We start from the raw sequence: 13,720 nt of genomic DNA, 5'->3' as shown, positions 1-13,720 counted from the left end.
TCATTATCACTCATAGTTCCATAGTTCACATTAGGGTTCACTCTTAGTGTTGTATCTCTCAGCCTTTTTACTTATTCCCTCTCCTGATCTTGGCACTGTCATCCCATCAGTCAACCACGTGAGACTCCTACTCCCTCACCCTTATGTTCCATGGCCAAGTCATGCCCACTTTAGAGCCTGCGTTTTCTTGAATCCATACCCTCCTCTTGATCGCTCTTTCTCCCTCATGTTGAGTCTCTTCATCTGAACCACTGGAAAGCCTACTGACTGGTCTCCGTGCTTCTCTTTTGTCCTCACAGATCCATTACCAGTCAGAATGTCTGTCTAAACCACAAATCTGACAGTTTCACACTCCAGCTTAAAACCCTTCATTGGCTCCATGACAACATTCAAAGGCAATTCAAGGTTTACTAGATTTCATATAAAGCACTGTGTAGTCTCACTCCCTAGAGGGACTCTCCAGCTTCTTCTCCTCGCACCCTGTGCTCCAGCAGCACCAGATTACATAACACTTACTGTGTCTATTCTCCATGCCTTGACTCATGCTGTCCTCTTTGCTTGGAATGCCCTTCCCCTTTATCTGGCTACCCGTACTCCTCCTGTAAGGCTTAATTTAGGATCATCTTCTGAAGGAAGTCCTCACTGGTTCCCCAGGCTGGATTAGGGAAACTCCCCTGGATCAAGAAATGGCTCTGTCACCAACTCACTGCAGAATCTGATGTGAGTCATTTAACCTCTTTGGTCTTCCCTCAGTTTCCGTAGTACAAAATGAGCAGTTTAGAAGAGTGCTATTCGACTCTTTAGGCCCAAATTTGAGAGGAGACATTCTTTTTTTTATGGGTGGGGGGAACATTCTTATGTTGTGTACTCCTGAGGTCCAGATTCATTCCTTCATCCGTTCATCCACCCAACCACTAAGTGTTTGATATGTCATATGTGCAAGGCCCTGTGCTGGCGCTAACTACCACTGTGAACACGACTGACGCAGGCCTTCCATCGCACCTTCCTTGACTCACATCTCCATATCTAAAGTGGCCACTCTCCCTTTGCTCTACTTTTTTTCTTCTATGAAAATGTTAACATTTATCATAATCTAAAATTATTATTTTTATTTAGTTACTTGTTTCCTTCTTCTTCCACTGGAATGTAAGAGCCTCTGACTGCAGGGCCCTTGATGGCCTTGTTCGTGGCTACATCGTCAGTACCCAGCACAGGCTTACACATAGGAGTGCTTGGTAAATGGGTGTGGAAGAGTGTTGCATTAGTGTTATGCTAGGAGAAATGCAAGAGGCTGTGAGTGGTCTGGAATTGAGGATTGCAGACTCCAATTAGCCATTTTAAGAGTATACTGACTGTATAACACAGTCCATCCCAATGTTCAGTAGCCCAAAGCTTGCCTCGCCAAGTGCTAGAGATGATATTTCTCATGCCAGTAAACAGAAACCCCTCTGGAATATGTGGTGCTATTCTGATATTTAAGGGCATAACTTGATCTAGGCAATTAATCCAGACCTATCATCCTTACATAGACCTAAACCCAAGTAACATGGGGAAAAAGATTATAACCATCCCTACCAAGTATCAGGGAGATGTCTGCAGGGTACAGCTTGCAATATTGTCCCTTATTCAGTGTATCATGGCCCTGTAGTATGGTCATGGTGCCCATGCTGACCAATGCAAGCATCGTGCTTAGCAGCTTAGGGCTCCTCTGGTAGATTTTTCTGTAAAACTACATTTAAAAAACTCACCAGCCGGAGAAGATCCAAGGTGGCGCCGTGAGTAGTCCTCTTTGTCTCTCCCCCTTCGAGTCTACAATTATTTGGACACTCATTGCTTAACAAAGGATATCCAGATAGCATCTCAGGACGTCTGAGAGACCCACGCGACTATACATCGGAAGGTGGACGGACTTCCCTCTGGGAGGAGGTGGAGATAGGTGAAAACTCTCCAACCCCGACCGAACAGCCTAGTACCTGCACGCGGCTTTCTTCCAACGGATGCCCCCAGAAGATCAACACACACCTAGGGCAGGAGCGAGCACACACCAGAGGAGTGACGGTGGAAACAGGTGACCAGAACCCTACCTAAACCCCCCGCAATTACTCCTAAACGCAGAGGGAAACTCTAGAGTTACACACCTGAGCCCGTGGGGAGAGTCTCGCCCCGCCATTGGCGGGGAGATCCCTCCTGGTGTCCACAGCACCCGGAGGGTCCCAGAGAGAATCACAGAGGGCGTGGCAGCCCCCCAGCTGCCACTGCCTGCACAGCCGGGCAAGGGATTGCTGGAGATCTCGGAGAGGACTGGGGCTGGGCGGCTCCGCGGCCCAGCGGGGGAAGCTCCAGAGTTCCGCCCAGGCAGCAGACAAAACTCTCTGTCTGCCATTAGCGGAGGGGCCACTCCCAGCATCCACAACTCCGGGAAAGTCCCGGAGAGAATCCCAGAGGGTGCGGCGACCCCCAGCTGCCATTGCCCACCCCGTGGGGCAAGGGATTGCCGGAGATCTCAGAAAGGACTGGGGCTGGCTGGAGCTCCAGAGGCCGGCTCCACGGCCCAGGGGGGAAGCTCCAGAGTTCCGCCCAGGCAGCAGACAAAACTCTCTGTCTGCCATTAGCGGAGGGGCTATGCCCAGCATCCACAACACCAGGAGGGTCCCAGAGAGGAGAATATCAGGCTGGACAGCAGCTGACCAGCTACCACTGGAATCAGGATCTCCGGCTATCCCCCAGTCAGGGCAAAGGGCTCCCCGAGTTCCTGGGGAACAGGACTGGGGCAGGGTGGAGTTCCAGCGACCTGTCTCCGTAGCCTATGGGGAAACCCTACAGACTCACAGCAGCCTCAGCGAAAGCCTCTGCACAGCACTAGTAGAGAGCACCCATCCGGCAGCCACAAGGCTGGAAGACCCCGGGACAAAAGTAGCATAGCTAGGTGAGCTAACCACAGACTGTAGAAGATGCCAATAGCTCTACTGCGACCCATAGTGGACAAGTGAAATTTTGTGGGTGCTGACAGTGACGGAGTGGCAAATATAAGTGATCCTACCCCTGGCCACTGGAAAAGCCCATAACACCGTTGGAGACCCCAAGGAGGGAGCACGTCTAGGTGGGCTGCAACAGTAGGCACCAGCAGCCTGAAGCCCCCCCGTGACAGCCCCCACGGCAGAAGAGGGAATCCAAAGGACCACTGTGACTACGAGGAGGGTCCCAGGCCCAGTTAGCAACTGAGGATGGGGTTCCTGGTTGGTGCAGTATAAACAGCTGCTCCCCCACCACACCAGCAGAAACAAGTGGAAGGAGCAACTAATCTCTATCTCTATGCGGAGGCACAAATCTACAACATCAAGCAATATGAAAAAATACCTTAAGTCTCCAGAACAGAAGGAAAATAACAAATACACAGACAACAATCCCAAAGAAAATGAAATATATAACCTAAATGATGATGACTTCAAAACAGCCATCATTAAAATACTCAATGAGTTAAGAGAGAATTCAGATAGACAACTCAACGAGTTCAGGAGCTATGTCACAAAAGAGTTTGATACGATAAAGAAGAACCAAACAGAAATACTGGAAATGAAGAACACAATAGAGGAGATTAAGAAAAATCTAGATGCACTGAACAGTAGGGCTGATAATATGGAGGAAAGAATTAGCAATTTGGAAGATGGGAATATAGAAATGCTGCAGGCAGAGGAGGAGAGAGAAGTAAGACTAAAAAGAAATGAAGAAACTCTCCGAGAATTATCAGACACAATTAGGAGATGCAACGTAAGGATTATAGGTATACCAGAGGGAGAAGAGAAGGAGAAAGGGGCAGAAAACCTATTCAAAGAAATAATGGCTAAGAACTTCCCAAATCTGGTGAGAGAGATGGATCTTCAGGTGACAGAAGCCAATAGATCTCCAGACTTTATCAATGCAAGAAGACCAACCCCACAGCATATAGTAGTGAAGCTAGCAAAAGTCAACGACAAGGAGAAAATACTAAGGACAGCCAGGCAAAAGAAACTAACCTACAAAGGAACCCCCATCGGCTCTCAGCAGATTTCTCAGCAGAAACTTTACAGGCTAGAAGAGAGTGGAATGATATATTCAAAAATCTGAAGGACAAAAACCTACAGCCGAGAATTCTCTAGCCAGCGAAAATATCCTTCAAATACGATGGAGAAATAAAAACTTTCCCAGATAAACAAAAATTAAGGGAGTTCATTGCCACAAAACCACCTCTTCAGGAAATCCTCAGGAAAACCCTCATTCCTGAAAAATCAAAAAAAGGAAAGGGGCTACAAAACCAAGAGCAGAGGAGATAAGTAGAAGCACAACAACAGAGAGTAGCAGCTCTTCATCAGAACAGGTTAAACCATGGGATGAGAAACAAAGGAAATTGAAGAAAACCAGAAAACAAGACATAAAATGGTAGTGGTAGGCCCCCACATCTCAATAATCACTCTAAATGTAAATGGATTGAACTCCCCAATCAAAAGACACAGAGTGGCAGGATGGATCAAAGAACAAGACCCAACAATATGCTGCCTCCAGGAAACACACCTCAGCCCCAAAGACAAACACAGACTCAGAGTGAAGGGATGGAGAACAATACTCCAAGCTAATAATGAACAAAAGAAAGCAGGTGTCACTATACTAATATCAGACAAGGTAGACTTCAAAGCAAAACAAATAAAGAAAGACAAAGAGGGACAGTATATAATGATAAAAGGGACTCTCCACCAAGAAGACATAACACTTATAAATATATACGCACCCAACACAGGAGCACCAAAATTTGTAAAGCAACTCTTAACAGAACTAAAAGAAGACATCAACAACAATACAATAATAGTAGGGGACCTCAACACACCATTAACACCAATGGACAGAACATCCAGACAGAAAATCAACAAGGAAATAATAGAATTAAATGAAAAATTAGACCAGATGGACTTAATAGATATATATAGAACACTTCATCCAAAAACAGCAGGTTATACATTCTTCTCAAGTGCACATGGAACATTCTCAAGGATTGACCATATTTTGGGAAACAAAGCAAACATCAATAAATACAAGAGAGTTGAAATAATATCAAGCATCTTTTCTGATCATAATGCTATGAAACTAGAAATCAACTACAAGAAAAAAGCAGAGAAAGGTGCAAACATGTGGAGACTAAACAACACACTTCTGAACAAACAATGGATTATTGAAGAAATTAAAGAAGAAATCAAATATTATCTGGAGACTAATGAAAATGAGAACACGACATACCAAATCATTTGGGATGCAGCAAAAGCAGTCCTAAGAGGGAAATTCATCGCAATACAGGCTTACCTCACTAAACAAGAAAAAGCTCACATAAGCAACCTCAAACAACACTTAACAGAACTAGAAAAAGAAGAACAAACAAAGCCCAGAGTCAGTAGAAGGAGGGAAATAATAAAAATAAGAGCAGAAATAAACGATATTGAAACAAAAAAGACAGTAGAAAGGATCAATGAAACAAAGAGTTGGTTCTTCGAAAAAATTAACAAAATCGACAAACCTTTAGCCAGACTCACCAAGAAAAGAAGAGAGAAATCTCAAATAAATAAAATTAGGAATGAGAGAGGATAAATCACAACAGATACCAATGAAATACAAGGGATCATAAGAGAATACTATGAAAAACTATATGCCAACAAATTGAACAACCTGGAAGAAATGGACAACTTCCTAGACTCCTACAACCTCCCCAAACTGAATCAGGAAGAAATGGAGACTCTGAATAGGCCAATCACAAGTAAGGAAATAGAAACGGTAATCAAAAACCTCCCCAAAAATAAGAGCCCAGGACCAGACGGCTTCTCTGGAGAATTCTACCAAACATTCAAAGAAGACTTAATACCTATTCTTCTCAAACTATTCCAGAAAATTGAGAAAGATGGAGTACTCCCTAACACATTCTATGAAGCCAACACCACTCTGATCCCCAAACCTGACAAGGACAACACAAAGAAGGAGAACTACAGGTCAATATCACTGATGAACATACATGCAAAAATCCTCAACAAAATTCTGGCAAACCGAATACAGCAATACATCAAAAAGATTATACACCATGATCAAGTGGGATTTATACCAGGGACACAGGGATGGTTCAACATCCACAAGTCAATCAACGTGATACACTACATCAACAAAATGAAAAACAAAAACCACATGATCATCTCAATAGATGCAGAGAAAGCATTCGACAAGATCCAACACCCATTTTTGATAAAAACCCTCAACAAAATGGGTATAGAAGGAAAGTACCTCAACATAATAAAGGCCATATATGACACACCCACAGCCAACATCATACTCAATGGACAAAAACTGAAAGCCATCCCTCTGAGGACAGGAACAAGACAAGGGTGCCCACTTTCACCACTCCTATTCAACATAGTACTGGGGGTGTTGGCCAGAGCAATTCGGCAGGAAAAAGAAAGAAAAGGAATCCAAATAGGTAATGAAGAAGTAAAACTCTCACTGTTTGCAGACGACATGATCTTATATATAGAAAACCCCAAAGAATCCATAGAAAAACTATTAGAAATAATCAACAACTACAGCAAAGCAGCAGGGTATAAAATCAACATACATAAATCAGTAGCATTTCTATACACTAACAATGAACTAACAGAAAAAGAACTCAAGAACTCAATCCCATTCACAATCGCAACGAAAAGAATACCTTGGGATAAACTTAACCAAGGAAGTGAAGGATCTATACAATGAAAACTACAAGACTTTCTTGAAAGAAATTGACGACGACATAAAGAGATGGAAAGACATTCCATGCACATGGATTGGAAGAATAAACATAGTTAAAATGTCCATACTACCTAAAGCAATCTACAGATTCAATGCTATCCCAATCAGAATCCCAAGAACATTCTTCACAGAAATTGAACAAAGAATTCTAAAATTCATATGGGGCAACAAAAGACCGCAAATTGCTAAAGCAATCCTGAGCAAGAAAAACAAAGCTGGCGGAATCACAATCCCCGATTTCAAAACATACTACAAAGCTACAGTGATCAAAACAGCATGGTACTGGTGCAAAAACAGGTCCACAGATCAATGGAACAGAATTGAAAGCCCAGAGATAAAACCACACATCTATGGACAGCTAATCTTCGACAAAGGAGCAGAGGGCCTACAATGGAGAAAAGAAAGTCTCTTCAACAAATGGTGCTGGGAAAACTGGACAGCCACATGCAAAAGATTGAAAATTGACCATTCTTTTTCACCACACACCAAAATAAACTCAAAATGGATCAAAGACCTAAAGATTAGGCCTGAGACAATAAGTCTTTTGGAAGAGAATATAGGCAGTACACTCTTTGACATCAGTTTCAAAAGAATCTTTTTGGACACTATAACTCCTCAGGTGAGGGAAACAATAGAAAGAATAAACAAATGGGACTTCATCAGACTAAAGAGCTTCTTCAAGGCAAGGGAAAACAGGATTGAAACAAAAAAAACGGCTCACTAATTGGGAAAAAATATTTACAAGCCACTTATCCGACAAAGGGTTAATCTCCATAATATACAAAGAACTCACACGGCTTAACAACAAAACAACAAACAACCCGATCAAAAAATGGGCAGAGGACATGAACAGACATTTCTCAAAAGAAGCTATAAATATGGCCAATAGACACATGAAAAGATGTTCATCATCGCTAATCATCAGGGAAATGCAAATCAAAACTACACTAAGATATCACCTTACACCCATTAGATTGGCAAAAACATCCAAAACCAAGAGCAACAAATGTTGGAGAGGTTGTGGAGAAAAAGGAACCCTCATACACTGTTGGTGGGAATGCAAACTGGTACAGCCACTATGGAAAACAGTATGGAGATTTCTCAAAAAGTTAAAAATAGAAATACCCTATGACCCAGCCATCCCATTACTGGGTATCTATCCTAAGAACCTGAAATCAGAAATCCCAAGAGTCCCTTGCCACCCCTATGTTCATCGCAGCATTATTTACAATAGCCAAGATGTGGAACCAACCCATATGCCCAGAAACTGATGATTGGATAAAGAAGATATGGTATATATACACAATGGAATACTACTCAGCCATAAAAAAAGACAAAATTGGCCCATTCGCAGCAACGTGGATGGACCTCGAGGGTATTATGTTAAGCGAAATAAGCCAGTCAGAGAAAGACGATCTCTATATGACTCCACTCATAGGTGGAAGTTAACATATTGACAAGGAGATCTGATCGGTGGTTACCAGGGAAAAGGGGGGGTGGGGGGATGGCACAAAGGGGGAAGAAGTGTACCCACAACATGACTAACAATAACGTACAACTGAAATCTCCCAAGGTTGTAATCTATCATAACATTAATTAAAAAAAAAAAAACTCACCAGCCGTTTCTGGAGACTATCATGAAATTTATTTGTTGGTGGAAATTTCTTCATTTCTAAGTGGTGAGTATTTACTCAAGAGCCAAATTTTATCTGAAAAATCAGATTTCAAGAACCACAGAAAATTATTTTGGCCATGTGCTCTGTGGCTTTATATGCCATCTTTCAAATTTTGTCAAGTTTCAGAATGGCAACGAAGTAGGGGAGAGGGCACAAGAGGTGATCATTTCAAAATCAGTCTCAGCTGGATCTCGAGAATGTCTGTCACATTCAGCAAAACAGTGGTCTGGCCTCAAACACTCAGATAAGAAATTGAATTACTTTTTAATTGAGTTCTTGTTGTGATAGAACCTGGATATGAATACTTTACACTGCTGCAATGCCTCTCATCTCAAGATATCAAAGCACTCGACAACTTTTTTCTTTTTCATTGAGGAAGATTAGCCCTGAGCTAACATCCACTGCCAGTCCTCCTCTTTTTTGCTGAGGAAGACTGGCCCTGAGCTAACATCCATGCCCATCTTCCTCTACTTTGTATGTGGGATGCCTGCCACAGCATCGCTTGATAAACTGTTCTTAGGTCCGCACCTGGGATCCAAACCAGTGAACCCTGGGCACCGAAGCAGAGTGCCCAAACTTAACCACTATGCAACCTGGCCAGCCCCTCGACAACTGTTAATTCATTAGCTCTCTCTCACCTCTGTAAGTGGTTAACACCAGCACAGGAGCACTCTACCCACTACTGAAACCTGTCCACCTGGGGACTGGGCAAGGATGGAAGCCGTTTATCAAGTGATTCTACCTAGTAGCTTCTAAAATGGCAGAACAGGGAACATCTTATCTAGTTAAAACTGCAGGAAAAGTTTTATTAACAGAATGTAGTCACCGGAAGTGAATTGTGACCAAAAAACTGGTGCTAACAGTTTTGCTCATAGGCACAGTGCTATGGGACTCTAAATTACAGCAGTTGGTCTGCAGCCTGGCTGTGCATCTCGCAGGCTAGTCCATGTTCCCCAGGCTCCCGGCCCCAAGGTTAAGCACAGCTGACTGAGCGCCGTGCTGGAGGGAAGAGCGCCACCTATTGAACAGTAGAAACTCACGGGCATGTGGGGGACCAGTGGAGAAGCTTCTCGGGCCACATTCACGCTTGGTTTGCTATGGTAACTAATATATACGTCTGAAAGAAAACGAGTATGTTGACTACCCTTGGTTAGAAAAACATCTACAAACGTCTGTGTATTTTCCCCAGCTGGAGCTGAGCGTATGCCTGCAGCTTAGCCTCCTGCTACTTGAAATACGCATGCTGCTGAAAGACCGAGGCAGATGGTATTTCTACCACTTCAGGCAAAACATGGCACCTATGGTTCGGCTTCCCACAATTTTAATTTTTTAACACTTTCAAAATGGCTGGCTTAAATATCTCCATCACAGAGACAGAGACTTTTTCCCAAAGTCTTTTTAATAATTGCTTCAGATATACAGATCTGACTAAATATCACTTGGTCAAAACCAGACTCTCTCAGCACTGCAAGTCGGCCTCCTGCTCATTCTTTCACAAGTGCCCGGGCCTGGGCCTTAAATGGGCTTTGACGTTCATGCTAATTTTGACACAAAGACTCGAACTGGTTTATAGGAGCTCTCTTTTTATTCATCTCCATCTTTACTGTGCAGTTCATATAATTTTCCCCATGACTCAGTACAGAACAGAGAGTTGAGTTTTTTTAATGTCTTCTTACTGAGGTTCAGTCTAAGCACAGAGAATTGCTCAAGGTTAAGCACTCAATAAAGAAAGACTTTGCAGGTGTTAATTCATTAGGCTTCCAGTTCTCAGTCAAATGTAAGAGCGATTTTTGTGGGGAGTGGGCATTTGCCATGCGCTCTCCCCTGGAATTAGCTCAGGGTTGCGATGGCCCACTCCTCGGCCTGTCCTCCCATGCCTCTCAGGCTCGGTGTCTGGAGCTGCTGCTCTTTTCTTCCCGCCCCCCGGCCCTCAGAAGGCCTTGCACATTTTGTTTTATTATAAAACGCATTTGCATAGGGTGCACATTAAAATTCTCTTCCCACCAGCAAACAGTGCTGTCCACAGACATTTGCATTTGCATGATCTCATACCATCACTTGCCTTTAAGGAGAAAAAAAAGAGTCTTTCCTCTCATGTCATGATTCTCCTTTCCAAGGTTTGTCCTTTTAGCCATTTCTGCTCTTTTATTATACATAGATTGCTTCAACCATTTTACTGCATATTGAGTCCAAACTTCAACTTTTTTGAACCTTGAGTATAGAAAATTTTCTATAAATATTATTGTCCTTTCTTTACTGACAAAGCCAGACTTTTTTTTCTTCTTTTTGTGTGCTCGTTCTTTCCCGTAACCCTAGCTAACTGGCTCTGAGCTTTTCACGTTGGCACGTTTAGAGACCAGATGTTGCTGTGTTTTCTCTTCCCTGTACGCCTTTCTTGGGCAGATGCTGCCTCTCCTACCCTGAGACTTTACATTAGCTCCTTTGGTAAAATATTCCATACAGCATCACTGTATGCACTAAGTCTCTCATTTCCTCTAACTTCTTGAAGGTGTCTTAACATTTAGCATTTCTGCTTTAGTGATAATTATGGAGACCGTGTAGAAGCATTGACATTCTCTTCTCCCATCTTTTTCCATAAAGGACTTCTGGTCCAAATGGATGAGATATTTATATAGAGTTTAAAGAAAAAAATCCAAATACCATTATGATATGGGTGCAACTATGTAAAACTTTATATGCTTGATAAAGACTGGAAGACAACACGTAAAAATGTAAATAAAGGCATAAAGATTTCTGTTTTAAAAGTGTAGACTCTGATTTGAATTGGAACTTTTCCAGATTATGACCTGAGCTGGTTATGAGACTGAAAAATAACTTGCCCGAAGTCATGTTTTTAGTGACATAACCAGAATTTAATTCTCGGCTCCTAAAGAATTGCTTGCTTCTTTGGCAATAGGCAGAAATGCAGTTGGAAAATGTGATTTTTTACACTGTGAATTTTTAGGCTTGGCCTCAAGGAGTGTTTGAGGTGCTGGAGGACAGCTGAGGAAATGGAGAGCTAGTGCACTGAGCACACGCTGCAGGCGCTGGGCTGATGGCCTGCCCACAGCACGGGGTCGCTGCCGGAGACGCTGCCAGAGCCGCCGTATGAAAGTTTGAAATCCTCCCCTCCTCGTTTCCTTAAAAATCAGATAAAACCATTTATTTTTCTTTTGGCAATCACATTTCAGACAAGTGTTTTTCCTTGCAGCAATAATGACTATATTTTGTTCAATCTGCTTTTCAAAACGATTAATTTCCTAAAGTCAGATTTTGCAACTTTGGCTTTGATTCTAAATCTCCTTCAAAATACAATTATTAATGATGGAAAAATAATCACTGCTCAATTTCCGTTTATAATAAAGCAGAGAGGCTTTTGTACCATGTGAAACTTTTAACCAAAAATAAATTCCAATCACACAAGCGGCAGTTAGTCTGCTGAACCAGAGTTGTGCCTTATTATGAGCCCTCAAGTCCTCTCTCAAAACAGTTGCCCTCTGGACATGCATTCATTCCCTGTCATCAAGCTAGTTTTTTTTCCTCCGTAAGTCTCTGAATATATTATTTTGCATTTGTCCCCAGTGACTATCATCTTGCTTTGATGATCTGTTCTTCTAATTTCTTAATGTTATTTTAAAATTAGATTCTTGTTCTCTGAGGTGTTAGCAATCCCACACACCTCAATGGCATCAACAGATTTAATGATCATAATCTCTATTCTCTTGTGGATCATGAATAAAATTATTAAATGATATAAATGATAAGCCTCTTTATGACATCATAAAATATGCCACCCTCTCAGTTGTTAGCCCAAATACTATTGATACTGTTTTGGTTTTTGGTTTTTGGTTTTTGGTTTTTGTTTTTTTGAGGAAGATTAGCCCTGAGCTTACATCCGCTGTCAATCCTCCTTTTTGTTGCTGAGGAAGACTGGCCCTGAGCTAACATCCGTGCTCATCTTCTTCTACTTTATATGTGGGATGCCTGCCACGGCATGGCTTGACAAGAGGTGCCATGTCCGCACCTGGGATCCAAACTGGCGAGACCCGGGCCACCGAAGCAGAGCGTGCAAACTTAACCGCTTCACCACTGGGCCGGCCCCTATTGATACTGTTTGAATTCAGTCCTCTAGGCAGTTGTAAATCGCTCTGTTTTTCTTCAAATCATATATTCCTAGCTTGTTGCTCTTCGGTTTCTAATTTTATATTTAAAATGTTAAATTGTTTAGTTCATAACAATCATATTTAGTGGGGCAGTCTCTCACATTCTTAAATTTACCACTTTGAATTACTGGCCCCTAAAAAATTACATGTCTACAAAATATCTAACATTTATCAGGAAGCTAAGGCAGACTTGGATGCTTAATGAACACCAGGTCATTGTTGTAGGCCTGGAATCGTGTCTGGTTTGCTCACCATTATCTCCTGAGGGCCTAACACAGTGCTGGCACGTACTAGGTATCCGGTAAATACCTGTTGAACTACTGTTGAATTCAGGAAAACCCAAGATACGCCAGATGTTTGTGCCTATATTCTGTTCTTCTAATTTATAAGGCATATTGGACTGCACCTTTGCTCCTGTTATTTCCCCCCGAGTATATTTTTAATCAAATGGTTACATCCTCAATGCCCTGCACTCCCTGGGTTGAAACAAATTCAGTTGGGGTAACCTTGTGAATCTTAGTCTAGAAAGCTAACGAAAAATGCCCACCAGGCTGGTTCTGTGGGTAAATGCTCTGCACTGCAGGATAGCTGGATTCAATTATTGCTCCCAGTTTGTGGTATCAGGAGCCACCTGTGCACAGGGAGTGCTTATATGCCTTTATGTAGAGGGCAGAGCCTTCTGTCCCCACAGAGGAGCCTGTTTAGTCTACTGAAACAGTTTTAAGTAGATCTGAAGGGAAGCCTCTTTCCTTGTCATAAAAAACAGTTGAGAGGCATGGGTTTTCCAAAATTGTATTTTTTGAGAGAGAGACCTCTCGTAGATGCTGAATGTGGTTTTAGTAAGTTAGAAGTCTTTGTCATTACCTAGATTGATATTCCAAACTCACACTAATCCCACAGCCTGATTTAGTACAGATTTAAGGATTTTTGTGATTTCAAGGTGCTTGATCTATCAGAAAGCTTTAAATCATTTAGTTGGTACATCTGAAGCCATTCCCCCTTGTTTCCTAAGCAGCGTCTATAGGCACTACTTAACCTCCCCACTTAGCACCTCAGACAGAGTGTTGATCCGGATGTGCTTAACCACCT

The 13,720-nt window shown here is 42.4% G+C and overlaps 1 protein-coding gene across 3 annotated transcripts in view; it reads left to right on the top strand.

The window, feature by feature from the left end:
- PDSS2 (decaprenyl diphosphate synthase subunit 2) overlaps positions 1-13,720 on the top strand; it is a 269,187-nt gene that overhangs the window by 229,880 nt on the left and 25,587 nt on the right. The window contains exon 8 of one of the 3 annotated variants that reach the window (XR_006519200.2): positions 11,434-11,574. The exons of the other annotated variants lie outside the window; for them this stretch is intronic. The gene's annotated coding sequence lies outside the window, so the exon portion shown is untranslated. The remainder of the gene's footprint in view (positions 1-11,433; positions 11,575-13,720) is intronic. 3 annotated transcript variants of the gene reach the window in all.

Source organism: Equus asinus, chromosome 24 (genome assembly GCF_041296235.1).
Source record: "Equus asinus isolate D_3611 breed Donkey chromosome 24, EquAss-T2T_v2, whole genome shotgun sequence".
NCBI classification, from domain to species: domain Eukaryota; kingdom Metazoa; phylum Chordata; class Mammalia; order Perissodactyla; family Equidae; genus Equus; species Equus asinus.
This window is presented reverse-complemented; position numbering and strand designations above follow the sequence as displayed.